This window comes from Schistocerca nitens, chromosome 6, assembly GCF_023898315.1.
Source record: "Schistocerca nitens isolate TAMUIC-IGC-003100 chromosome 6, iqSchNite1.1, whole genome shotgun sequence".
Classification (NCBI taxonomy): domain Eukaryota; kingdom Metazoa; phylum Arthropoda; class Insecta; order Orthoptera; family Acrididae; genus Schistocerca; species Schistocerca nitens.
Window position 1 is genome coordinate 397,270,769 of NC_064619.1, and position 9,178 is coordinate 397,279,946.

A 9,178-nucleotide genomic window follows, 5' to 3' on the forward strand; every position below is an offset into this window, starting at 1 on the left:
TCCGTATGTAATCATGATAACGTGCTCCATTGAGCGTAGGTGGAAGGACATGGGGCCCAATCAAGACATCACCAACAATACCTGCCCAAACGTTCACAGAAAATCTGTGTTGATGACGTGATTCCACAATTGCGTGCGGATACCCGTCAGACCACACATGGTGATTGTGAAAATTTACAATTTGATCACGTTGGAATGAAGCCTCATCTGTAAATAGAAGATTTGCACTGAAAAGAGGATTGACACATTGTTGGATGAACCATTCGCAGAAGTGTACCCGTGGAGGCCAATCAGCTGCTGATAGTGCCTGCACACGCTGTACATGGTACGGAAACACCTGCTTCTCCCGTAGCACTCTCCATACAGTGACGTGGTCAACGTTACCTTTTACAGCAGCAACTTCTCTGACGCTGACATTAGGGTTATCGTCAACTGCACGAAGAATTGCCTCACCCACTGCAGGTGTCCTCGTCGTTCTAGGTCTTCCCCAGTCGCGAATCATAGGCTGGAATGTTCCGTGCTCCCTAAGACGCCGATCAATTGCTTCGAACGTCTTTCTGTCGGGACACCTTCGTTCTGGAAATCTGTCTCGATACAAACGTACCGCGCCACGACTATTGCCCCGTGCTAATCCATACATTAAATGAGTATCGGCCAACTCTGCATTTGTAAACATTGCACTGACTGCACAACCACGTTCGTGATGAACACTAACCTGTTGATGCTACGTATTGATGTGCTTGATGCTAGTACTGTAGAGCAATGAGTCGCATGTCAACACAAGCACCGAAGTCAACATTACCTTCCTTCAATTGGGCCAACTGGCGGTGAATCGAGGAAGTGCAGTACATACTGACGAAACTAAAATGAGCTCTAACATGAAAATTAAGCGTTTCCAGACACATGTCCACATAACATCTTTTCTTTATTTGTGTGTGAGGAATGTTTCCTGAAAGTTTGGCCGTACCTTTTTGTAACACCCTGTATTAACGTCCAGTAGTTAATGGCAATAGTTGCTTTAAATTTACTGTAATGTATTCAGAATTATTCTTAACTGTTCTTCTCGTTCTCAGGACGTTGCTGTGAACATATCTGTGAGGCTCAGCGTCGGGAGTGAAGCAGATAAGAAAATATTCACGTTGTGGATGTCGGCTGGATCGGCGCCCGGATCCATACTGTGCTGCAAAGTGTGTGCTGCCCGCAGGACGCTTCGGGACCAGATCGTGGTGGACATAACGAGTGCTGCCTGCACACTACAGGCGCCGCCGGCACGCCACCGAATATTTTTGTACAACAGAGACTAACCTCACGCGTACCGAACATACTTCGTTATTTTTCATAATTCTGTGAATCTAACTAGAGCATGTCAATAGCGCAATAACAACTTAAGAGAGTAGTCACTAATAGTGATTAAGAGATTATTTTAATCGATTCTAATTTATAATAAATCAAGATATTTTACAGTAATCCTGGTTGTATGAATCTTAGTTCAGATATACTGTGCAACCATGGTTGTCAAGCTCATAACAAGCTCTTCAGATCTTGCGAATACCATACAGTATGCCTCAAAGTTGCCCTTTAAATCATTGACTAATTTATTGTGGTACTATTCGGACAGAAGCCGCACTGTATTTGAGAGAATGCTGTGAATAGACAGGCGAGAATTTCTATGCCCTACATGTTTCACTGAAATGTCCAGCTCAGCAGTATGTTACGTATTGTACGCTGAAGTGGTGAGTACATAAAATTTACAACACCTGACAGTCAGTTGGTTGTTGAGGGTCGCAGGCATATCATCTCTGTTACAGTATTCTACGGAAGCCAGTTCATAGATGTTGGCCACTGATGGAATCGTTTGTCAGATTGGAGTTCACCACCGCAGAAAGCCTTGAAGATCGCGTTTTGAGTCATCGAAACTGGTTTCAATGTAATAAAATAACATCAAAACAACGGTTGCAGGTGTTTCCTTTTATTATGTAACTGAACGCCCGAAGTCCCGCAGACGATCGATCACAAGGATGGATGTACAAAAACAAGGTTACCACATTTTACAGTACACAACTCTATTTCATTCTGCTACCCTATCCAAGGTTCAGTTAACTGTAGCAAAACGCTTTAGCACATGTCACACAACAGTATCCCATCCCGCATATATTATCTTTTCTCTTCCTCTATGACCATCTGATAATTTTTCTGGCATTATCAGTCTGTCACAACATCAGCCTTTAACGAAAAATTATAAATAGTTACGTGGTTCCCACCAGAAACAACATTAGCTTCTTTTCATCACAGTAAGACTTTGACCTACGCTAGTGCATTCCGTTCTCGTTGTTTTGATATGTCTTTAAACGTTCAACCTGCTGTGAGAATAAACTGACTGTTAATTAGCCATTCACAAAACTCAAAACTGCTTTGGAGAGACGTAATTGTTCCCGAAGCTGAACCAATCTTTTTAACTATTTTTGTTTTTTGAACATCACAATACGTTGGCTTGAATAACTATTCCGATCATACAGCACAAGTCACAACCAGCATTACTTGAATTCTGAAAAAGTGATTTAAGTTAGCGCGTTACCTTCTCCGCTGTAAATGACGGATTTAAAATAGTCCATTTTAAATCTCTTACTGTGCTAGCGATTTCCCAATGTGCCCCAAACACTCCATGTTATCTCATTTCAGACCCAGTGTTCCCGAAACTTTGACAGCCTTATACTTAACTTGTTTCTTCAACATACAGCTAACCACTCAAAAGCTGTAGAGCTCCTAGATACCTTGTAGACTAATTGACAGATCGTCAACATACATTATTTGTTGGTAATCGACGTTCCTCTCTTTCTATGTGTGTAGTGGCCTCTGAAACTTTATTTATTTTATTACATATCCACTCGTGAACTACAAACGTTTATTAATCAGTTAATTAATTACGGTCAACGATGATTTTCTTCAGACCTGAGTAAATGAAGTATTATTCATAATTCGTATCATTACGTACAAAGATGTTACAGTCACATTAATCAGCCTTACAAGCTTCCTCACAAAATCGAAATATTTTCGTGTACCGTGGACATCATTACGCACTATATGTTGACACTTTCAAGTCACGAAGTGATCCGTGACCGAATATATCATAAAATAAACATTTCCAGGATGGCTCTGTAAACTTATTGCGAATATGTTATAACTCGTGCGGCAGTATTCTCCGTGTCCTGAAAATGTCAACTTGTCATCCATAATTATGTCCACAATATTAATTTTTTCTTATTTTGTGAGGGAGCTTGTATGGCTGATTAATGGTTCATTCTCCTCAATTATCCTACGATGTAAGTGATTTCCACGACTGTTTTAGGAAAACTAATGAAGCAATAAACGTATATCTTCTTATACATTCTGTATTGATTCTTGGACAACGTATTCTGATTTTGTGAGTTAAAATTTCTTTTTCCAAAATGAGGCCTGTCTGTGACGGAAGCCCTGCAGTCTGCCAATGTTACCTAAAATTAAAGAAAAAACAATTTTTCAAATATACAGGACATTGTGCACTGTGTAATAGCACAGGTTTTTGAATTTGTCGAAATAATAAAGTGGCGGACATTTGAAACAAAGATTCAGTTTTGTTGAGTGTTTCCTGCAGTAAATAACGTATAAATTAAAATTAAAAAATATTAACCAATTAATCCTTGCAGACATGGCAAAGGAGTAATTCAACCTCATTTCAGAAAGACATCTTCATTAGTGTTCCTGTAATCCATTCTGTCAGTCTAAGATACACTGTGTTTCAACAAAGAATGTGCAAAAAGCTTTATTATGGTTGATTCATTAGTTTTTCCAAAATAATTGTGAATTTCTCTCACTTTATGAGCTGACTGAGGAAAATGCACCCTTAATGTGACTGTACAATCTACACATGCAATGACATGAATTATGTAGCATATTGTGTTCACTCAGGCCTGAAGAACTGTCTGTTGACCGAAAATAGTTATCTGATTAATAAACTGTTGTGGATATATATTACAATAAATACGAGAGCATGTTGGAAAGCAATGTTTCCAAATAATTTATGTCAAAATTCTCTATTTCTCATGTCATTATATTTGCAGCCCTCTGCCACCAGAGGGATCTAAATTGTAGCGTGTAATACGGTAGTGTGTAACGAGACCATGTCTGGGCTTGAGAAACTGCGTTTTGTAATCGATTTTCGAATTAGAGAAGTTCGTTCACACGTAGAGTATCCTTTCCTTCAGCATGAAAATGCCCTTCCACGTAGGAGAGCTATGACATCTGCCACAATCCTACGCCTTGGATACACTGCCATCGAACATCCTCCATACAGTCCCGACTTGACCCCATCTTTTTGCAAAACTTAAAGATCACATTCGAGAACTTCACTGTGATAATGATGGGACGTTGGAAGCAGAAATGAGCTGGTGGGTCCGTCAACAGAACCAAACAACCTATAATGAGGCTATCAATAAACTGGTGTCTAGTTGTGAGATATGTGTTCGAAAATGGTAGTCTGCTAAGCGCTGATAAAATGTAATTGAAAGATTATATGCATTGTCGTCTTGTGATCTTGATGTTGCGTGTTTCACACATGTCATTCGTAAGTCCAAATCTTTTCTTCTGACTTTCCCTATAATGTCTTCTGGTGTAGCTGTTTTAATGATCTTCTTCCCAATAAATACCTCCTCAATTTCTTCAACACAAAAAAACACATTTCAGATCGAAATGGTTTTCCTCCGATTCCTGCATTCTGTATCTATGAGCTAATACTATCACTTTTTGACGTGGAGCACGTAAATTGCTCGGCGACAGTGTTTTTCTTTCAGGTATTGAAAATGTAATTATTATCAGTTTTTTCATCACAAGGCGTTCAAAACAAACAGCAGTAACAAATCAGAAGATACATATAGAAACTAGAAAATTGCATGAAAATTAGTTAAACAAAGAGACAGTAAGAGAACAGTCAACTCTGCGAAATTGGAAAGACTACTGAAAGGACAGCTCCAGGACATTCTACAAAACCTTTAAAACAAAGCTAAATGGTTACCAGCATCAGAATCAAGAAATTAAATTGAGAATTCCTACTTAACCACGGAAACCGCGGAGAACTTTGCAAACATCTTACAAAATTTCTATGTTGCCCTGACTCCACGGAAATATTTTTGCCATATATTCTCCTGAAAAGCAGTCACGAATCAGAAGTATCGAATAAAGAATTAATTACTAGAAAAGTAGAAATGTTAAATCTATCAATGCATCTGGTGAAGGTGGAGTTGTTACAGAATTCTTGAAGTCGACTGTGGCAAATATTAGGAAATAAATCTTGCAAAATACGTGGGATACGGAGAAAACTCGGGATGACTGGAAAACTGCGTTGATACAAACACCACAAAAAATGAGTATATAACGGATAGTAATAATTACAAAGGGATTACTCTTCTCCCGGTTGCTCGGCCAAGCACAAGGAAATGAACAGCAACACCGAGAACAAGCGCATCAAGCCGGGGTCAGTTTTTGTGGCGTGGCTGTCGGGCTGGATTTGAGGCGGTTACCGCCCTGAATCGTATACTAAGTCATCTCGGTTTCTCCTGTACGGAGCACAGCAACAACTTAACAACAGCACTGACGGGTATCAGCAGGTCTTAGATGAAATGTTAGTTCTGAAACTAATTCGAAGCAATTAAAAAAAAAGTACAATAAGAAAGTAGCTGGTAAACATGTAGAGCTTAAAAATGTTTGTGACTCAGTGGACCGTAAATCTCTCTTTCAGATTCTGATAGACGAAACAGCTGCAGTTATTAGTGTAGCTCTAAATGTTACAAAATCTAAGGTAAAACTGAAAGTATAAATTTGGAAATGTTTTCAAGTTAAAACAAAAATGCGATAAGATGTTTGTAATTGTGAGTCACTTTGGTGTCAGTATAATTAGCAGCTGGGTGGGAGGGCCAGGACACTACAAGTAAACAATAGCGGTACTCATAATGAAATAATGAAGTTCAATAAAAATGTTCAAATGGGTGTGAACTCCTAAGGGACCAAACTGCTTAGGTCATCGGTCCCTAGACTGACACACTACTTAAACTAACCTATGCTGAGAACAACACACACACCCATGCCCTAGGGAGGACTCGAACCTCCGGCGGGAGGGGCCGGAATTTCAATAAATATTTCTTTTTTATGCTTACTTTACACATTAATTATAATTACATTATTTAGCTCTCGATTCTAAGATTTATCCAAAGGAATACAGAATCAAATTTAGAATAAGATTCTTTACGTAATTTCCATTTCAGACAGTCAAAATCTTGTGGGTGCAGTCGCCATAGCTGGGTCATCGAACAGGACCCACAGGCACGGGTAAAAGGGTAGCTACAATCAAATCGGTACTACAACAGACTAAAAACTGAAATAGTCTAAAATCTTCAACCATGTCACACTACAATAGCCGTGTAAAGATTAGAAAGAAAATTGGGATTCTGCAATTGACTTGGCATAAACAGCCAGAAGTAATTTAAACCTTGAAATTTTTTAGAATTAGTCTTTTTCAGAAAATTCCAAACGTTTACAGAAGACCTCTATTTTAAGCGGCACTGATCATAGAAACTGTGTTACAAATTATTAAAACGTTAACATAAGAACAAATACCTGAGGTTTAATAACTTCAGGGAATTCAGAACAGTAACGGCAAGCTGTGCAGAAAAATTTCTACTTATTTCGTTAACTACAATTAAACGAAAAATACGTATAACAGACCTTTTGCGGCCATTACCGTTTGTGAATTTAACTAGTTAATGGAAGAGATATTAAATTCTCAGCACAATGCGCTGTAATGACTCCAAAAATGACACAGACGACTGAATAGCTATAAAACTTAAGAAACGTATATAGGTTTCCAGGCTGCTCAATATGGCGAAGCAACATAATTTTCAAGATTACGATAACTAAAGATTTAAACAGCTTTGCTATACAAAATGTTGTATGGGAAATTATTTTAACTGTCCTTATGAAGCACATTGAAATCTGAACACAAACACAAAGAAAGCACTCCCTACAGCATGCCTTCAGTTCACGTTCAAATGTTAGATACAGCATACACAAAGGCTACCAAGTGAACATCCTGCGTTGCATTCACCCAAAACTTACAACTTCCACCAGAACACAAGCACAAGGAAAATAAATCACCAGTTAAACTTGTAATGTTTACTATAATGCAAAACAACAAACTGTTACTGCATGTTTTACAATCAACCTAAAACTGTCACAAGGCGGCGAACCACATATACTGTCGCGACTACAATTGCTCATCAGATCAACTGTAGTCTTGACAAATAGACGGATGGATTAACGCATGTAAAACTCACTGTCAAAGATAACGACTCCCGTCGGGAAACAAGATCGATACGAGCCTGCACGGTTCAGTGCCGGACTCCCTTAATTACTTTTCACCTGTGTCTTTTGAAAAGTAATCCTTAACATACATAAAAAATTACAACAAATTTCGTATTTGCTGATTGTCAATAACGAACATGATAATCCAAGGCCAGAAGAAATTAAGTTCAGAGCTTGAGATGGATGTATCAGTCAAACGGGGACTGTCTGCTTATCTTATGAGACGGCCTAGCGATTCTAGGTCAGAGCAATTAAACAACCAAAAAACGAACTGTAATTATTAAAGAATCGGCAGAAAGGGAAGCGATACAAATACCGTTTGGAAAAATAAATATTGTTTCAGCAACAAATGGCACTATGTTATGGGAAAATATAGAGAGCGTCGCAGTTCAAATACGTTGGCGAAACTACGCGGGAAACAGGCCTGGAAAATTCTTTCTCACTAAATGTAAACGGTTTTCAGGCTTAGAAGGAGTTATCTGTAACAACAAATGAATATCAAAACACACCAAATGGAGACACCATAACACAGCCATTAAATTAGAACGTCGTTATGAGCCCATCTGATTATTTTCACCAGAAAGGCCACAGGAAAAGGAATGAGGAAGAGTTTAAATCCAGAATATACTGAAGAAGCGAAGTACACAAACTATGACCAATAAGTAAATAGAAAAATATATTGACAATAAAGAAATCACAAACCCAAAAAATAACATAGACGAGATTTAGGGAATACATTTGTCTACGTAACATATTTAAATGATTAACATTTCAAGATCAGAGGTTACACTAAGTGCGAGAGAAGCCAATGTAAATGTGAAATTCTGGTACAATAATAACTCGTGTAGCGTTCACTCGTGGTCTAGAGGTTTGCCGGCACAGTAGCTCAGCGTGTTTGGTTCGAGGGTTAGTTACTCTCTGTCATAAAAAACTTAGTGAAAGGATCAATAATGAACCGGAATTGGTGTCATTGGTCGTCTGCCCTTAACAAATGCAACAAACCGTAATGAACAAAATTAGATAAAAAAGAGGTAGCGGGTTTCATTTGGAATCAAAACGTCATCGGCCCTGGGATCGGAACCCGTCACTGCATAAACTTTGATTAATAATCAGCATTGTGCGCCGAAGCCTTCCGGCATAAGAGGTCATTCTCATTATGCCAACGTCCTTGTCAAAGATGGCGGACAGAGGTTCAGGGCACTCTCTTTTCCTTGGGGTGTGCAACTGCCCCTCATGGCGGAAGAATCGACAATTATCAACGATATGAGCATGCAGAATACAATGGAAACCACTGCATTGAAGATGCATAACATGTGTATCCACAGGACATGTGGCCTGTAATTGAAAAATTGTCATGATGATCACTCCACAGGCAAAAAATTTCGGCAAGTCCCCCATTCGGATCTCTGGGAGGGGACTGCCAAGTGGGGAGTGACCATGACAAAAAGACTGAATAATCATCGATAGGATAACGTTCTACATTTCGGGGCGAGAAATGTCACAAGCTTGAACGTGGTACGGAAACTAGAAAATCGGAAAAAGGAAATGCAAAGACTCAATTGAGATATAGTAGGGGTCAGTGAAGTGAAATGCTAAAAGGACAAGTATTTCTGGTCGGATGAGTATAGGATAATATGAACAGCAGTAGGAAGTGATATAATGGCAGTAGAATTCGTTATGAATAGGAGGATAGGGCAGAGAGTGAGTTACTGTGAACAGTTTAGTGATAGCGCTGTTCTGATCAGAAACGACTGCAAATCAAAACTGACAACGATAGTACAGGTATACA

The 9,178-nt window shown here is 38.9% G+C and overlaps 1 protein-coding gene across 1 annotated transcript in view; it reads left to right on the forward strand.

The window, feature by feature from the left end:
- The window catches only part of LOC126263377 (uncharacterized), a 292,477-nt gene extending 291,010 nt beyond the window's left edge, over positions 1 to 1,467 (forward strand). The window contains exon 9 of the mRNA XM_049960469.1: positions 1,074 to 1,467. The gene's annotated coding sequence lies outside the window, so the exon portion shown is untranslated. The remainder of the gene's footprint in view (positions 1 to 1,073) is intronic.
- Positions 1,468 to 9,178: the final 7,711 nt, after the last annotated feature.